The 19,960-nt window shown below is 39.9% G+C and overlaps 1 protein-coding gene across 22 annotated transcripts in view; it reads right to left on the bottom strand.

Annotated features, from left to right (window-relative positions):
* The window catches only part of SPECC1 (sperm antigen with calponin homology and coiled-coil domains 1), a 498,473-nt gene extending 478,824 nt beyond the window's left edge, over positions 1-19,649 (bottom strand). For all 22 annotated transcript variants that reach the window (XR_013535346.1, XR_013535347.1, XR_013535355.1 and 19 more), the window contains exon 1: positions 19,588-19,649. The gene's annotated coding sequence lies outside the window, so the exon portion shown is untranslated. The remainder of the gene's footprint in view (positions 1-19,587) is intronic.
* Between the last annotated feature and the right edge of the window lie 311 nt (positions 19,650-19,960).

Genomic DNA, 19,960 nt, shown 5'->3' with positions numbered 1-19,960 from the left:
TATAATCCCAGCACTTTGGGAGGCCAAGGCAGGCAGATCCCTTGAGGCCACAAGTTAGAGACCAGCCTGGCCAACATGGCCAAACTCCATCTCTGATAAACATACAAAAACTAGCCGGGCATGATTGCATATACCTATAATCCCAGCTACCTGTGAGGCCGAGGCATGAGAATCACTTGAACCCAGGAGGCAGAGGTTACAGTGAGTTGAGATCACACCACTGTATTCCAGCCTGGATGACAGAACAAGACCCTGTCTCAGAACAAAACAAAACAAAGATAATTAAGCAGGAAACAAGAGATTGCTGCTGAGAAGGAGAAAACATATGAAGGACCAAGGCTTATGAGAGCAAAAACTTTTTACTGATTAAAATGGTAACTTTTATGCGTATCTTGCCACTTTATTGTGGCAAAAATGGGCAGACAATGAAGGTGAAATAAAGACATCCCAGATAAACAAAAATAGAGCATTTGTTGCCTTATAAGAAACACTGGAGGAAGTTCTTCAGGCTGAAGGCCAGTTATCCCAGAGGATAATCTGAATTTACACAGAAAATCAAAGTGTACCAATCAAGGTTATTCTGTAACTGTGACACTAAAAGTGCGTATTTTTCTCCTTTCTTCTCTGAATTGATTTAAAAAGCAATTGTATAAAATATTATATATAATGCATATTGTTGAACCTATAACATATAGAAATGTGCATGTTCTTGGAAATACTTGTGTATGTACAGGAGGGAGGGGTTATTTTTCTACAAAGTAATTTATGATTTCTAATTTTCTAATGTGCCTTGGATATGTGCCAAATGATGGAACAGAAACAGTAAACTTTATGATTCTTAAAAAAAAAAAGAAAGAAATGTACTTGTAATATATTTGCAAATAACTGCACAAAAGAGAGAGCTGGAACAAAGCTGTTATTAGGCTAAGGAAATTACTACAGATAGGAAAGTAATATAATGATAGGGAACTTAAAAATAAAATTTTAAAAGATTTAAAAATAATAATTACAACAATAGTATGGTTGGGTTTGTAATATTAATAAACATAATAAATACCACAAAAAGGGGAAAGACAATAGAACTGCACAGGAATAACATTTCTATATCTCATTAGAATTAAATTATGAGTTAAGACATACATGTTAAAACCTAGATACTAAAAAATAACTCACATAAAAACAGTGAAAAAATAAATAAAGGAATTAAAAAGTGTGTATTAGTTTCCTCAGGCTACAGCAACCAACTACCACAAATTGAGTGGCTTAACACAACAGAAATGTATTCTCTCCCCATGCTGGAGGCTAAAAGTCCGCACTCAAGGTGAGTACAGGGCCATGTTCGCTGTGAAGGCTCTAGGAAAGAATCCTCCCTAGTCTCTTCCAGCTTCCAGGGGTTCTCAGTAATCCTAAGTGCTCCTTGGCTTGTAGCTGCATCACTCCTAGCAAGCAGAAGGGAAATAAGATTAAAGCAAAAAATAATGAAATCGAAACTAGAAAAACAATAGAAAAAATAAATAAAACCAAAAGTTAGTTCTTTGAAAAGATCAACCAAGTTAACAAAATTAACCTTTTAGCTAGATTGACAAAAAGAAAAGATCAACAAAGTTAACCTTTTAGCTAGACTGACAAAGAAAAAAGAGGGAAGACTCAAATTACTACAATCAGAAATGAAAGAAAGGACATTACTAATGAGGGATTAGAAAATAATATTATGAACAAATGGGTGCCAACGAATTAGAAAACTTAGATGAAATAGACATATTCCTAGGAAGACACCAACTACCAAAATTCACTCAAGAAAAAAAGACATTTGAATGAGCTACAACAAGGGAAGAGGCTGAATGGGCAATCAAGAAACTATCCACAGGAACGATCCAAGATGGCTGATCACTAACATCTCGAGATTGCAGCTCCCAGTGAAAGCACACAGAACGAGAGGATGCCACACATTCAGACAAATTTTGGTCACTCACAGAGCAGAAGATTCCCAGTGGAGGAGCCGCATGGGTCGCCAGCGTGACTCTTGTGGCTGGTGCAGCGGTTCTGCCAGCACCTCGGCTCGGCAGCTCTTGGTGCAGAGTAAACGGGACTGGTTCCCCTTCTGACCAAGGTTTGGAGCTCTGGGAAGGCAGAGTCACCTATTACAGACTCAAGAAGGAAGCCAGGCTGGAGATTCCTGGGCAGAAAAGCACCATCAGTCTTAACGCCGCTGTTTTGGCCGGCACAGTGGGTTGCTCATATTTCGGCCCTGGGAATTAACAACTTGAACGTCCACTCAGAGACCTAATTTGAAAGTTGGTAAATACAAAGACAACAGGTGGATAAATCTACAATGATGGGAAGAAACCAGCGTAAAAAGGCTGAGAATACACAAAATCAGAATGTCTCTCCCTCTACAGTGGATCACAGTTCCTCATCAACAAGGGAACAAGACTTGATGGAGAACGAGTGTATCCCATTAACAGAATCAGGCTTCAGAACATGGATAATAAGAAACTTCTGTGAGTTAAAAGAACATGTTGTAGCCCAGTGTAAAGAAACTAAGAACTTTGAGAAAAGGTTTGACGAAATCCTAATGAGAATAGACAACTTAGAGAGGAATATAAGTGAATTAATGGAACTGAAGAATACAATACAGGAACTCTGAGAAGTATGCACAGGTTTAAACACTCGAATTGTTCAAGCAGAAGAAAGGATATCAGAGGTCGAAGTCCAACTTAATGAAATGAAACAAGAAGACAAGATTAGAGAAAAAAGGATAAAAAGGAATGAGCAAAGTATCCAAGAAATGTGGGACTATGTGAAAAGACCAAATTTACATTTGATAGGTGTACCTGAATGCGATGGAGAGAATGAATCCAAGCTGGAAAATACCCTTCAGGATATTATTCAGGAAAATTTTCCTAAACTAGCAAAGCAGGACAAGATTCAACCCCAGGTAATACAGAGAACACCACAAAGATATTCCTCAAGAAGAGCAACCCCAAGGCACATAATCGTTAGATTCACCAGGGTTGAAATGAAGGAGAAAATACTAAGGGCAGCCAGAGAGAAAGGTCAGGTTACCCACAAAGGGAAGCCTATCAGACTTACAGCAGATCTCTCAGCAGAAACTCTACAAGCCAGAAGAGAGTGGGGGCCAATATTCAACATCCTTAAAGAACAGAACTTTCAGCCCAGAATTTCATATCCAGCCAAACTAAGCTTCACAATTGAAGGAAAAATAAAATCTTTTATGAACAAGCAAGTACTCAGAGATTTTATTACCACTAGGCGTGCTTTACAAGAGCTTCTGAAAGAAGCATTACACATAGAAAGAAACAACCAATATTAGCCTTTCTAAAAATATACCAAGAAGTAAAGAGCATCAACATAAAGAAGAATTTACATTAACGAATGGATAAAACAAACAGTTAACATCAAATGGCAGTAATCCTAAATTTAAATCGACCAAAACCCAATGGTATGCTACATCCAGACCCACTTCACATGCAAGGATACACAAAGACTCAAAACAAAGGGATGGAGAAAGATTTACCAACCAAATGGAGAGCAAAAATAAATAAATAAATAAATAAAAAGCAGGAGTTGCAATTCTTGCATCTGATAAAATAGATTTTAAAGCAACAAAGATATAGTGGTAAAAGGATCAATGCAACAACAAGAGCTAATGATCCTAACACCCAGATACATAGAGACTTAGACTCAATAAGACAGAAAATTAATAAGGATATCAAGGACTCGAACTCAGATCTGGAACAAGTAAACTTAATTAATATTTATAGAGCTCTCTACTTTAAATACACAGAATATACATTCTTGTCAATACCACATCACACCTACTCATAGGTTTAAATGAAATATTGATTGGCCATTATTAATACCCATTTTTTTTAGAATAAAGCAACATTTCCGTTCTCTCTCCCTCTTTTTCTTCCTCTCCTTCACTCCTTTTTTTTCTTTCCTTCTCTCAAAAAAAGAAAAAAAGAAATCAACTTGTAGACCTCTAGATCCAGGTCGGCAATGTCTCTCTCATTGCCTGATTTCCTTCCTTCCCTTCTCTCCCTCCCTCCCTCCCTCCATTCCTTCCTTCCTCCCTTCCTACAAAAAAAAAAAAGAAACTATCCACAAAGAAAATCCCAGGCCCAGAAGATTTCACTGTGAAATTCTATCAAACTTATAAATTAGTATTAGTTCTTTACAAACTCCTCCAAAAAATAGAACAGATCTCCATTCACAGGTGATATGATCTTATATTTAGAATATCCTAAGGAAACTACTAAGACACTATGATAACTGATCAACAAGTTCAGCAAGATTGCAGGGAGGGAGGAGGGAACACTTCCCAACTCATTTATGAGACTAGTATTACCCTGACACCTAAATCAGGCAAAGATATCACAGGAAAACTACTCACTGGTATCTCTTCTGAATATGGATATGAAAATCCCCAACAAAATACTAGCAAAACAGTTTCAGCAACATGTAAAAAAAATTATATACCATGACCATATGGGATTTACACAAGGAATGAAAGGTTGGTTAAAAAATGTAGTATCTGAGGCCAGACAGAGTGGCTCATGCCTGTAATCCCAGCACTTTGGGAGGCCGAGGTGGTGGATAACCTGAGGTCAGGTGTTTGAGACTAGCCTGGCCAACATTGTAAAACCTCGTCTTTTCTAAAAATACAAAAAATTAGCTCAAGAGGCTGAGGCAGGAGAATCTCTTGAACTTGGGAGACGGAGGTTGCAGTGACCTTAGATCGTGTCATTACACTCCAGCCTGAACAACAAGAGCAAGACTCTGAATCCAAAAACAAAAAAGCTTATTATCTGAAAATCAATTGATAATATCAATAGAATAAAAATCATATGATCATCTCAATAGACATAGAAAGAGCATTCAACAAAATCCACCACCCTTTCATGATAGGAATAGAAGGGAATAAAAACACTCAGAAATAAATTTATCCAAATAAGTACAAAACTTGTACTCTAGAATCTACAAAACACTGTTAAAAGAAATTAAAGGTTTAAATAAATGAAAAACTATGTTATTAAATAGCTATTCATCGCAAACATTTGTGATAAAAACTATGTTTTTCATTATATGTTTTTCATAAATGAAAACCTATGTTCATGGATCAAAAGATTTAGCATTGGTAATGCTCTCCAAATTGACCTATAAATTCAACAAAATCCTTATCAAAATCCCAGATGAAGCCAGACACAGTGGCTCACACCTGTAATCCCAACACTTTGGGAGGCCAAGGTGCACAGATCACCTGAGGTCAGGAGTTCGAGACCAGTGTGACCAGCATGGAACAATCCCATCTCTACTAGATAAACAGTGCATGTTCTCACTCAGATGTGGGTGCTAAAAAGAAAATGGAGTCATAGAATTAAAAGGGGAGGCTCAGGAAAAGCTATTTAATAGATACAAATTCACAGCTATACAAGAAGAATAAGTTTTAGTGTTCAGTAGCACTGTAGGGTGAGTATAGTTACCAATAATATGTTGTACATGTTCAAAAAGGTAGAAGAGATTTTGGATGTTCCCAACCAAAGGAATGATATACTCCATTCTTGTATTTCAATTGGAATTTTCGGTTTTTCCAGTATAACTGGACTAAATGTTTGTGATGATGGATATCTTAATTACCCTGATTCAATCATTACACATTGCATACATGTATCAAAATATCACTCTGTCCTCATAAAAACATATAATTATTACATGTCAACAAAAAAATATTCACATCATCTTTTCTGTGTGTGTGTCCATGTCTAAATTTCGATTGGCTCATTCTGGGACATAGTAGATTACTGTGCCCAAAGTGAAGTCAACTTCCAAAAGAAAGGAAGAGGGAACACTGAATAGACAAAACTTACAGTCATTTTCATGTCTGCTTTTTCTGAGATTGTCAATACACAGAAGTAGGGTTTTTATCTACATTGGGCAAGGTTTATTAAGGAAAATAGAATTCAAGAGAAGCAGTTCAATAGAGGGAATTTAATATGGGAACTAATTACAAAGTTTAAGGCAAGACTAAAAAGCCAGGTTGGGAATGCTGAGCCAACCCAGAGATTCCCATGAAGCTGGAGGGATAAAGGAGGAGGGGGTATTATCAGAGTCCACAAGCCAGTGTCAGAGTCCTTGGCTGGAGCTGGGACCACCCCAGAGACACTGTGCAAAGCTGAAAACAAGGGGCAGAAACCCTGGCTTCTCCCTTCCTCCCACCTTTCAATCTCCCACTAGTGCTTCCTACTAGCCATACTTGGCCAGAGGCCGTTGGCAAGGGACACTGCAAAGTGAAGTTTGTAGGAATCCTCTCCCTCCGAGACAGAGAAATATGGAAGGGTAGAAAAATGAGTCTGAGGGTAAAGAGAAAAAACCCTGAGTACTGTCTTATTTATCTTTTTTCTACAGTGCCTAATCTCTGTCTCTCAAAAAAAAAAGGCAATCAATTGAGAGAAACCGAAAATTCCAATTGAAATACAAGAATGGAGTATAACTGGACTAGAGAGAAGAGAAAAACTTATTTCACATAGAGTAAACAAGAATGGATTCACAAAGGACGAGATAAACGAAAAATTATAGAAATAATGAGCAAAGGTTTGCCAGAGAAATTAAAAAGTGGTAGTCAGTCACGCTGTACACCCTAAAGGCACAATAACGAAACTACTTCAAGAAATGACAAGGTTTAAAGTCAAATTCTTTCAAATGCCTTTCCAGAATTTCTCAAGACGATTATATAGCTCCCCCATTTTATTAAACTAATAAAACAGAAACTTATTAAACTTTTCCCTTGTATTAAATTAACATACATCCTAATATCAAATGATTCTGGAATTCCTAGAGAAAAATCTATCTGATTAAAGTTTATTACACTTTTAATATTCTTCTGACCTCATTTTGCTATTTTAGGATATTTGTGTACATATCACATGTAAATCTGGTCTATAGTTTATATTTGTGGACTTATACTGTTCTCTCTTTTTTCATTTTTTAAAAATGTCTAACCCCCAGTATTCATATACTGCTCTCTATCACACTTTGTAAAATTCACTGAGATGCTTTCCACGTTTTTTTTCTGACACATTTTAATAGCACAGGGGTTATCACCATCAACCTTGGATTATTTAAGCACTCACAATTCCATGTGTGGATTGTTCATTCAGTTGCTTTCTTGTCATTCCTGCTATCAGCACAGAACCCAATCTCGACTTTCCAGCTATATTGAGCTAAACTCTGACCTCATGGAATTTGCAGATGAGGTTCAAAAACACCTTTGCCTTGTCCTGCCTAACCCTCTCCCTGCTTCATTTAGACTTCACCTTCTTCTAGAAAGTCTTACCTGACATGCCCTGCTCACAACCCCTGATGCCCAATTCTGTGCTCCCCTGTGTCCTGGCCTGCCATTCTCTTCAGTAATTACCTGCTCCCTCATGTGTCTCCTCATCCAGACATTAAGCTGAATAGACTGGATTTGCATCTTGTCCATCACTATAACCTCAGCACCTAATACCTAGTAGGTACTTACCATGTATTCGTTAGCAGAAAATTAAGTCTAAGACTATGGTTTAGAACATGGAACAGCAAACTACAGACTGCAGCCCAAATCCAGACCAAATGAAAGACCACGTTCATTTCCATACCTCCCATGGCAGCTTTCACACTACAGGAGCAGAGCTGAGTAATTCCAAGGGAACACACAGCCCTGCAAAGCCTAAAATATTTACTCCATGGCTCTTCACAGAAAAAATTTTCAGATCCCTCATTTAGACCTGTTGCTCATAATGCAATTTCACTAAACCATGATTTGGTTTTTTTTTTTGTTTTTTGTTTGTTTGTTTGTTTGTTTTGGTGAAAAGAAATGAGCTGATCCAGAAAAGGGTGAAAAGAATGAATCATTACTGATGAGAGAGGGTGCACACAGTCTGTCAGTATCCTATTGCCGTGCTGACACTCATCCTATAGTGTCAGGAGACACAGCAGCTACTACTGTGTTCTCAATGCTGAGTCCACCCACCCCAAAATCATGTCCAAGTAATCTTATGAACGTCATCACCATGCTTGTTTATTCTCAAGGCATTGCCTAGCACACAGCAGGGGCTGGTCATAAAGCCAGATGATAGTGGCCAGGAGGTCAAGAGAATGAGTGAGGACAGGAGGGTAGGCAGCCCAGGCCCTAGCTACAGCAGGAACTCACCCCTCATTCACTCTAGACAGGACTGAAACACTTTTCACTTTTTCAAGAGAGGTTAGGAATCTGGATATTTATGTGAAATATCTTGATTACTAAATGTTGTCAACAGACATGTCAAAAGGTAAAACTAAGTAAGTTCATGGGGCAGATTGATTTCTCAGGTTATAGAACCAAGGATTCTTATCCAACAAAGATACCAACTGAAAAGGTGACATATAACATATCGGGAGAAACTCCGTGCACTGTCAAAACATCAACAAGAAGCTACTGTGTAAGGCATCCAATTAGAGAGTCCAGTTGAAACATGGGGAAAGGGCACAAACAGGCAATTTATGTAATGGGAACTCAAAAAGATAACAAGCATATATAAAGTCATTCTCACATTCAGCAGTAAGCAGAGCGATGCACGTAAAAAGAGGGAGACTGCTAAAGCCTAGAAAGCTGAATGATAACCACGCACACATGAAGATCAGGGCCTTTGGAATCCTTGTGCACTGCTGGGGAAAGTAGTGGTGCAGCCACCCTTGAGAGTGAACTGGCAGTACTTGGTTATATTAAGTACAGGCACATTCCATGACCAGACAGTCCTACTGCTGGGTCTAAATCCCAAAGAATTCTCATACAAGTCCATAAGGAGACATGTACAAGAGGTTCATTCAGCATTTCTAGGAGTGGGAATCAACCTGGGTGTCCATCTCCAGCAGACAAGATGGGCAAAATGTGGTAGATACAAAGACCAGAGAGTCACCAAGTAACAGGGATGGGTGGTAAGTGACAATGCTAAGATGCAGAATAAAGGCTAGCACATGACATCTTGCTGTTCAAGGGTCACGTGTATACTGTTTCGTGTGCATATATTTTTAATTTAAATGAATTAAAATATATGCACACGAAACAGTATACACGTGACCCTTGAACAGCACAGGTCTGAACTGCATGTGTCCACTTATATGTGGATTTTCTTCTACCTCTGCTACCCCTGAGACAGCAAGACCAACCCCTCTTCTTCCTCCTCCCCCTCAGCCTACTCAACATGAAGGTGACAAGGATGAAGACCTTTATGATAATCCACTTCCAAATAACTAATAAAAAGTATATTTTCTCTTCCTTATGATTTTCTTAATAAGATTTTCCTTTCTCTAGCTTACATTATTGTAAGAATACAGTATAAAACACACATCACACACAAAATAAACATTAATTGGCTGTTTACGTTATGGGTAAGGCTTCCAGTCAATAGTAGGCTGTCAGTAGTTAAGTTTCGGGAGAGTCAAAGTTATACACAGATTTTCAACTGTGCAGGGAATCAGTTCCCCTAAGCCCCTCATTGTTCAAGGGTCAACTGTATATACACAAGAGCATTATATGAACCTCATTGGAGTAGCTGTCTGTGGGGAGAAGAGAATGGGAGTGGGACAAAATGTAATGAATAGATGAACCAACAAATGCATGAGCAAGCAAAACTACAGAGGGGCTTGCTTGCGTCAATGATGATAAAGGGCTAAGAATGAGAATATAATTAATTCAATTGCTCACACCTGAGGTCTAAAAACAGGCAAAGGGAGGAAACTAAATACAGGCCTATGGCTAGATACAACCTGTACAGTTAGAAAAGATGATTTGACAATCTAAGCTCACACTCAGGTTGAATGAAATTGAAAAGCCTTTCAAACTAAAACATTTAATAACACCATCTGGGCCGGGCGTGATGGCTCGCGTCTGTAACCCCAGCATTTTGGGAGGCCGAGGCGGGCGGATCGCCTGAGGTCAGGAGTTTGAGACCAGCCTGACCAATATGGTAAAATCCCATCTCTACTAAAAATACAAAAAATTAACTGGGTGTGGTAACAGATGCCTAAAATCTCAGCTACTCGGGAGGCTGAGGCAGGAGAATCACTTGACCATTGGAGGCACAGGTTGAAGTTAGTCAAGATCGTGCCATTGTACTTCAGCCTGGATGACAAGAGTGAAACCCCAACTCAAAAAAAAAAAAAAGCATGGTTTACCCATCTGGCAACTTAGATTTCAGGAGAGTTCCCACCATCTAAGCTGGAAAGAGGGACTCACTGTGCTTAAATTATTGTGTGGTTTATGCTGAAGTAATTTTCTTCAGGGAGTGTGGAATGTGGTATGTGCTGGGCAGAGGGGGCCTACATGACCAGCCCCCAATAAAAACCCTGGGCGTTGGGTCTCTAATGAGTTTCTCTGGTAGACAGCATTTCACACGCGTTGTCACAGCTCCCTAGTAGGGGAGTTAGCAGGGGAGTGAGGCACATCCTGTGTGACTACACTGGGAGATGATGCTTGGAAGCTTGTGCCTGGCTTCCTTTGGAATTGGCCCCATGCACCTTTCCCTTGGCTTTCCCTTTGCTGATTGTGTTTTGTATCCTTTCACTGCAATACATTACAGCCATGAGTACACCACATGCTGAGTCTTCCAAATGAACCACCAGATCTGAGCGTGGTCCTGGGGGCCCCCAAAACTAAAATAAATTATAAAAGAAAGGACTGGGCATGGTGCTGCATGCTGGTAATGCCAGTGCTTTGGGAGGCCAAGGCAAGAGGAACATTTAAGCCCACAAGTTCAAAGTTACAGTGAGGTATGATCGCCCCAATGCACTCCAACCTGGGAGTGAGCAAGACCCTGTCTCTAATGTGTGTGTGTGTGTGTGTGTGTGTGTGTGTGTGTAGTATTGGAGGTTGGACCAAGATAATAAACTAATCACATACTTCTGCCTTCCAAGTGTCTTAAAATTCAACGGAATGGTGGGAATATTTTTAAAACACTAAATCAAAAGAAACCTGGAAAACAAGGAACTGTGCCAATGGCCAAATAAAATGTCTAGAAAATTTCTGAAAAGTAAAAAGTACTTGGAACCAGATTATCTGAGCAAACCACAGCCCAATATGAGCTTGGGAGGAGGCTGTCATGCAGTGGGAAATGGTAACGGGTTTCTGGTAAGCTTCTAACAGCAGACAGAAAGAATAGCAGAGGTGGAATCTGACAAGATGATTAACTGGGGAACTGCAATCAGAATGGCTAGGACTGTTGGACCCTTCCCCACAACCAACCCCCTCACCAGGATCACACACTCTACTTGGCAGCCCACCACAGCTCTTCAACAATCACAAGAGGCAGGGTATGGCTAAGAAGAGACAGGAAACAGGAATTTTCAAACTTCAAAGACTCACACACAAAAAGAATCATGAAGTTTTTATTCAATATCATGAAATGGGGACACCAAATCAACAGAACACATACATACCCAAGCAAAGATAATTATGAGAACACACAGAAGAAATTATTAGGTATTTTTGGGAAGATCTGAGGGGACATTATGTCTATAAAGAGCAAGCAGTTGGTATGTGACGATCTCGATTTTATACTATGAAATAAAAACACATTATTATAGAAAATAATGCTACTATTTGTGAAAAAAGGAGGAATAGAGAATCTGATTCATATTTGCTTGCATTTGCATGAAAAAACTTTGGAAGGATACATAAGAAAGTAATAACAATGATTACCTGCTTATAAGGCAAGAGAAGTAAGAGGATAGGAACGGTGGGGATGCCTTCCATTTACACTTTTTTTTTTTTTTGAGACAGAGTCTCGCCTGTTGCCCAGGTTGGAGTGCAGTGATGTGATCTCGGCTCACTCAACCTCCACCACAGTTTTGCAATTGTCCTGCCTCAGTCTCCCGAGTAGCTGGAACAACAGGCACACACAGCCATGCCTGGCTAATTTTTTGTATTTTAGTAGAGATGTGGTTTCACTGTGTTGCCCAGGCTGGTCTCCAACTCCTGAGCTCAGGCAATCCACCATCCTCGGCCCCCCAAAGTGCTGGGATTACAGGTGTGAGCCACCGTGCCTGGCTTTTTACACCTTTTTAATTCATTCTGGTTTTGATCACTGATTATCTTATCTACTTCAAAAGTTAAATGTTTAAAAGTAGAGACCCAGAAAGTTAAAACTATGATAATCAATATTTGAAAATGCTCAAAAAGCAAAAACACTCAAGAGATGGGCTAAAGAGTTGACTGAATAAATCTAAATATTAGATTGGCGACCTGCAAAATCAGGTCAAGGAACATCCCAGAATGCAGCCCATAAAGATAAAAAGACAGAGCATTTGAGCTGGGTACAGTGGCAGGGGACTCGCTTGAGTCCAAGAATTCCAGGCCACAATGAGCCGCACCATTGCATCCAGGCCTGGGCAACAGAGCAATACCCTGTCTCTTAAAAATAAAAATTTAATTTAATTTAAAAAGACAGAACATTTGAGAGAAAATAAATGCTTATTTTAAGAAACATGAAAGATAAATCAAGATATTCCAATTCCCAAGTAAGAATAATTCCAAAAGCAGAAAATAGAATAGAAGCAAGGAAACACTCAATACTTCTCCAGTGCCACAGAAATGTGTATTAATCTTTGGAATGAAAGAGACTACCAAACATTGAACAGGAAGAACAAAAAAGATCCACTCTTAGGCCAGGTGTGCTGGCTGGGCCCGTTGGCTCACACCTGTAATCTCAGCACTTTGTGAGGCAGAGGTAGGCAGATCACCTGAGGTCAGGAGTTCAAGATCAGTCTGGCAAACATGGTGAAATGCTGTCTCTACTAAAAATACTAACATTAGCCGAGCGTGCTGGTACACACCTGTGTACCAGCTACTTGGGAGGCTGAGGCAGGAGAATCACTTGAACCTGGAAGGTGGAGGTTGTAGTGAGTTGAGATTATGCCACTCTCTAGCCTGGGTAACAGAGCAAGACTCTTTCTCCAAAAAAAAAAAGAGAGAGAGAGAGAAAAAGAAAAAGATCCACTCCTAGACAAACAGTAGTTAAATTTCAGAATACCAAGGAAAAAGAATAAAAATTGTAAAGCTTCAGAGAAAAGAAACAGGCTAACTACAAAGAAACAAGAATCAGAGCACACGGACTTCCTCCTAGAGACCAGCAGATAACAAAGTAGCTATCTTCAAAATTCACAAGTTTTTAAGGTAGAATCCTATACCTAGCCAAGAATATTCATATGGAAAAGCAAAATAAAAAACATTTTTTAAACATGCAAGGGTTCAGAAAGTTTACCACTCACAGAATCTCTGAAAACAAAACAAAATAAACACTTTTAGTCCTTACTCACTAAGCAAAACAAAGAAGATAAAAGCATCAACGATGAGCAAATAATCAGAAAAATTTACAGTTTACCTAAATAACTGTTTATGCACAATGTATGAAAACCCAAAACTTTAATATGATCTTAACATGAGACAATTAAAATCATGCAAGATTCTGTTTTGCTTTACTCATCAAGAGTTCACATAAACAGATTATCTTTTAACAGCAAGAGAAAAAACTGTTTAGATACGTGTGAAAAACATATATCTATGGGTCCCAAAAGAATGCAAATTCATTTATCATCAGGAAAATCCAAATTAAAACCAGAAAATCCATCAGAATACTAAAAGGGAAAAGACAGAAATTACCAAGAGTAGGCAAGAATGTGGGGCAACCACATTTACTTCTAGGATAAATAAACTGGTGCAACCACTACTGAAAACTGTTTGCTAGTATCTACTAAAACTGAGCATATGCAGAGTCTATGCCAAGCCATTCCACTCCCAGATACACACTCAACAGAAATGCATATACTCACTCAGCAAAAGACATGTACTTGAGTGTTCATGCACTCACTATTCATACAAACAAAAAAACTGCAAACAACCAACTGCCAAAGTTAAATGTGTATCTACATTAGGGATATATACAATGGCATGGCATATATACAGCAGTGAGAATGAAATGAACCGGGCACAGTGGCTCATGCTTGTAATCTCAGTACTTTGGGAGGCTGAGGCAGGAAGATCCCTTGAGGTCAGAAGTTTGAGACCAGCATGGTCAACATGGTTAAATCCCATATCCACTAAAAATACAAAAATTAGCTGGGCATGGTAGTGCAGCCTGTAATCCCAGCTACTTAGGAGCTGAGATGGGAGAATTGTTTAAACCCAAAAGACAGACGTTGCAGTGAGCTGAGATTGCATCACTGCACTCCAGCCTGGGAGATAGAGTGAAACTCTGTCTCAAAAAAAAAAAAAAAAGAAAAGAAAAGAAAAAGAAAGAAAGAAAGAAAAGAAATAAAAAACATAAAATAAGATAGCAGGAATAAACTCCAAAAGATCAGTAATAAAAATAAATATAAGTGGGCTAAAGCCACCTATTAAAAGACTAGGGTTTCACACCCATAAGGATGGCTGCTATCAAAAAATAGGAGAGAGAATAACAAATGTTAGCAAGGATGTAGAAAAACTGCAATTCTCATGCATTGCTGGGAAGACTATAAAATGGTCAGCCTCTGTGGAAAAAAGTATGCTGGGTCATCAAAATACTAAAAATAGAAGTACTACTTGATCCAACAATTCTATTTCTGGGTATATACTCAAATAATTGAAAGCAGGGTCTTGAAGAAATATTCATTTATGCATGGTCATGGCAGCATTATTCATTATAGCTATGATGTGGAACCAATACAAATATATATTGATAAATATATGGATAAGCAAAATATGGTATATACATTCAATGGAATATTAGCAATAAAAAGGAAGAAAATTCTGACACATACTACAACATGGATGAATCTTGAGGGTATTATGTTAAATAAAATGAGCCAGTCATAAAAAGAAAAATACTATATGAGGTACTATATTAGATACTCATGCAAGGTACCTAAAATAGGCAAATTCGTAGAGACAGAAAGCGAAATGGTGGTTGCCAGGGGCTGGAGTGATAGATACAGAACTTCAATTTTGTCAGGTGAAAAAAATCTGGAGATTGGTTACACAACAATGTGCACACTTAACATTGGTGAACTGTACACTTAAAGTGGTAAATGGTAAAATAAAAAAAAAGATGATAAATTTTGTTAATTTACCACAATATTTATTAAAAACAAAGATTAATTAAACAAAATCCAGCTATAAGCTAATGGTAAGAGTAACAATTAAACAAGACACAGAAAACTGGAAATAAGTGAATAGAAGACATGCCACATAAATGTTAACAAAAAACAAGTATAGCAATATAAAAAGAATGAATAACAAAAACAAATAAGATGGCCGGTTTACTCTCAAAAGGTACAACTCACCAAGAAGAACTGTGAACCTTTAAGCACATAAAACAGCTTCAAAAATATAACATTTAAAGAAAGAAACATATATTAAACATAGAACAAAAAAGCTCTACGAGAATCATAATGGAGGTCTTTAATATAACTCTCCAATTCAACAGGTCAAACAGAGAAAAAAATAAGTTAAGGATGCAGAAAACATGAATTATAATTAATAAACTTGAGATGAATATAGAACTGTATACCCAATATACTAAGGATACAGGGAACAATCATGACTGACAGTAGACTGTAAATTAATTTCTGTTTTTAACCTTTGTTTTTCTTTCAGCACTCTGGCAGAATAGATATCCCAAAACCTTGCAGCTACAAAACATCTTTTTAAAATGCTAGAAAAGAAAAAATATATAAAACTAACTCTGAAATCAATTGAAGAAAGAAATATGGTGAAACCAAAATTCAAGAACACAGGGAGAATAAAGGCATTTTCAGACATTAAAAAAATAGAGAATTTGTCATCACTGAAGTAATTTCTAAAGAATGTATTTGAGGGAGAAGGAAAATGTTCCAGAGAAAGGTATCTGTGATACAAGACGGAATGGAAAGTGAAGAAAATGGTAAACAGGTAGATAAAGCTAATAAATATTGACCTAGAAAATTACCAAAAAACAGCAATAATGTCTCATTGGCAGGGTTAAAGTAAAAATACAGCAAAGGCCAAATGTGAAGTAAGGGGAATGAAAGAATGAGAAATCCTTGCCTTGTTCAGAAGGACTAACTGATTAAATAAATGAGCCAAGTTTTCTGTTCAAAATGCTAAAACTTGAACAAAATAAATTCAAATTAAGTAGAAAGATAAAGAACAGAAATTAACAACATAGAAAAATAAAAATCAACAGAATTAATCAATGAATCCTGGTTAATAAAAGCTGGTTCTTTGAAAGGATTAATAAAATAATCATTAATCAAGTCTGACCAATAAAAAAGAGAAAAGGTACCAAAAAAGTACTGTATCAGAAAGAGAACATACAGATATGGAAGAGTTTGCTTTCTTACAACAGAATACTATATATGACATTATGCTAGCATATATTAAATTTACTTTGAAGAAATAGAAAATTGAGAAAAATAAATTATCATAAAAAAATGAAAAGGTAATTAAATACTGATGTTAACTTCCTAAAAAAACACCAGCAATAGTGCAGGCAGTCGCAGTCAAGTTGTGCCAAACTTGAGGGAACAGAGCATGGAAAATGATGGAAAGTTTTCCAATTTAATCAGAGAGGACAGCCTAATCCTAATTATGAACACAGACAAAAACCGGGTAAGTTATATGCCAATCTCAGATACCAAAACCCTAAATAAAATGCTAGCTTATCGATGTGAACAGACAATCCAAAAGTGCATTTTAATTTAGCCCAGGGTTTTAGAGAAAGAAAATCTAGTAACATGACCACTTACGTTAACAATTTTAATTTTAAGACGAAAATCTATGCCACACAAAAGCATTTGGGGGAAAAAAAACAACACCCACCCCTGACTTTTCAAACTTTTAGTAAAACAAAATATACCTAAACAAAATAAACAAAAATGTACCTAATGGAATAGAATACACTCGGTGAAGATACAGAGGGAATGCTCCCTAAAAACAGGCCTGAGACCAGGAGTCCTATTTAACCTTAATAGTCAACACTGCAGCGAGAGTAATCCGTGGAAGACAAGATGTTAACTTGTAACTTTATTTTTTTTTCTTTTTTTTTTATTGCATTTTAGGTTTTGGGGTACATGTGCAGAGCATGCAATACAGTTGCATAGGTACACACAGGGCAGTGTGTTTTGTTTGCTTTCTCCCCTTCACCCACATTTGGTATTTCTCCCCTGGCAATCCCTCCCCACCTCCCCCTCCCCTTTTCCCCCTATAGACCCCAGTGTTTAGTACTCCCCTCTCTGTGTCCATGTGTTCTCATTTTTCATCACCCGCCTATGAGTGAGAATATGCGGTGTTTCATTTTCTGTTCTTGTGTCAGTTTGCTGAGAATGATGTTCTCCAGATTCATCCATGTCCCTACAAACGACACAAACTCATCATTTCTGATTGCTGCATAATATTCCATGGTGTATATGTGCCACATTTTCCCAATCCAGTCTATCATTGATGGGCATTTGGGTTGATTCCAGGTCTTTGCTATTGTAAACAGTGCTGCAATGAACATTCGTGTGCATGTGTCCTTGTAGTAGAACGATTTATAGTCCTTTGGATATATACCCAGTAATGGGATTGCTGGGTCAAATGGGATTTCTATTTCTAAGGCCTTGAGGAATCGCCACACTGTCTTCCACAATGGTTGGACTAATTTACACTCCCACCAACAGTGTAAAAGTGTTCCTTTTTCTCCACATCCTCTCCAGCATCTGGACCCCTTCCTGACACCTTACACCAAAATTAACTCCAGATGGATTAAAGACTTAAACATAAGACCCGGCACCATAAAAACCCTAGAAGGAAATCTAGGCAAAACCATCCAGGACATAGGAGTAGGCAAGGACTTCATGAACAAAACACCAAAAGCATTGGCAACAAAAGCTAAAATAGACAAATGGGACCTAATGAAACTCCACAGCTTCTGCACAGCAAAAGAAACAGTCTCTAGTGTGAATCGGCAACCAACAGAATGGGAAAAAATTTTTGCAGTTTACCCATCTGACAAAGGGCTGAGATCCAGAATTTACAAAGAACTCAAACGGATTTACAGGAAAAAAACAAACAAGCCCATTCAAAAGTGGTCAAAGGATATGAACAGACACTTTACGAAAGAAGACATATATAAAGCCAACAATCATATGAAAAAATGCTCATCGTCACTGGTCATCAGAGAGATGCAAATCAAAACCACATTGAGATACCATCTCACGCCAGTTAGAATAGCGATCATTAAAAAATCTGGAGTTAACTTGTAACTTTAACGTGTAAAGTACAAAGGTGCGAAATATCTGTTAACAGACAGTAAGATCACCCATTTGGAAGAGGCAAACCAATCAACTGAAAAACTATGAAAACTGAGACAGGGTTTAGTATGGAGGCTCAGCTTCAACTGTAGTTTGGGCTGCCAAATTCAGCTCGATTGCTTGGAGAGTTAATCCTGCAAAGCTAATTTCTGTTGAGGTATTAGGATTGACAAGCCTTTGCTCTTTCCTCCTCCCCCATCTACAACACTGAAAGAACACGGTGTTTGAAACTGGATAACAGAATCTTTCCAAAACAAAAATTGTCCTGAAGGGCTGACTTGCGCCCTACTCAAAAAACACTTTATCTGCTGCCTGCAGCTCCTACAGTTACTGGTGGATAAGCCTGTCACCAGCTCGGCGTAATTCTTCCTGCAGAGGGCAAGGAAGAGCACCTTCACAGGAAGATTTTTTTTCCCAACTGTATGCCGTTTATTACATAAACTTACATCCTGGCAAATGGGGCTCCAGCAAAATAAGATATTCAGAGTCAAACTTCCTTAAAAAAAAAAAAAAAAAAAAAAAAGGCAAGCACATAACACTAATTTTCTTGCACAGACGCTGGGGAAGGAGGTCTTTACCGCCGCACCCCCGCAGGTCCGCACCACCGGGACACCCACGGGCACCGCGCGCTCCCCCGGGCCCGCCAGATGCACTGCGCCGCGATGCCCCAGCTGACCCGGGATGCGCAGCCCGCACCCTTCTCTGGCCACCCCGGGCAGGAAGGGGCGGGAGCGCGGTGGACGCCGAGGGCCAAGGGCTTCCCGGTTCTCTGCACCACGCAGCACCCCCAGGGCAGCACCAGGGAGGGTGCGAGAGGCTCCTGGGATCCAGGAGCCGGGGCCAGGCGTGCCCGCCCACCTGTCCCACCGCGGCTGGGGTGGCCGCCAGGGCCGCAGCTGTTGGAAGCCACCTGGCCCTCAGTCCCGGGTCCCTGCGACAACCCTCAGGCATGGAGGGGAGGAGGCGGCCACCTGCCGCGGCCACCTGTGGCACCGGTCCCTCCGCTCCGGGTCGGGCAGGACGGGACAGGACGTTCCTACTGGGCTAGGGACAGGACCCGCGCCGAGGGCACCGGGGCCCCCGCGGCAAAGACGCAGCGCGCCTCCCCAGAAAGGCAGTCCCATGCCCCCGCGACGGACTGCCGGACCCCCGCGCTCGCCCACCCAGCCGTGCAGACCAGCCGGCTGAGGCGCAGAGAGCCGGCAGGCGGGCGGGCAGGCGGGCAGTGCGGCTCCTACTCACCGGCTCTGCTGGCTCAGCGCCGCAGCCCGCAACCACCACGGCTCCCGGCGCTCACTGATGCTAAGGCGAGGGACGCGCGCTCCACCGGCGCCTCCCGCCAGCGCCGCCAGGGGGCGAGCGCGAGCCGCGCGGGGCTCGCTGGGAGCTGTAGTCCCGGCACCGCCGCCGGCACTTCCGCCTGCGCCGTCCTCCTTCAGCTGGCGGCTGGGGACACCTCTCGACGCTCCGGGTCTCCTTTCCCTAGCTGCTCATCCTCCAGTCGCAGATAATCGATGTTGGGGCGCCCCAGACCAGACCTGGGACCCATTTCCGCACTCTAGACCGGCGGTTTTCTAAGGGTGGTGCCGGGACCAGCAGCTTCAGCCTCATCTGG

Source organism: Callithrix jacchus, chromosome 5 (assembly GCF_049354715.1).
Source record: "Callithrix jacchus isolate 240 chromosome 5, calJac240_pri, whole genome shotgun sequence".
NCBI classification, from domain to species: Eukaryota; Metazoa; Chordata; class Mammalia; order Primates; family Cebidae; genus Callithrix; species Callithrix jacchus.
Note: the sequence above shows the minus strand (reverse complement) of the source record. Positions and strands in the feature narration are given on the sequence as shown.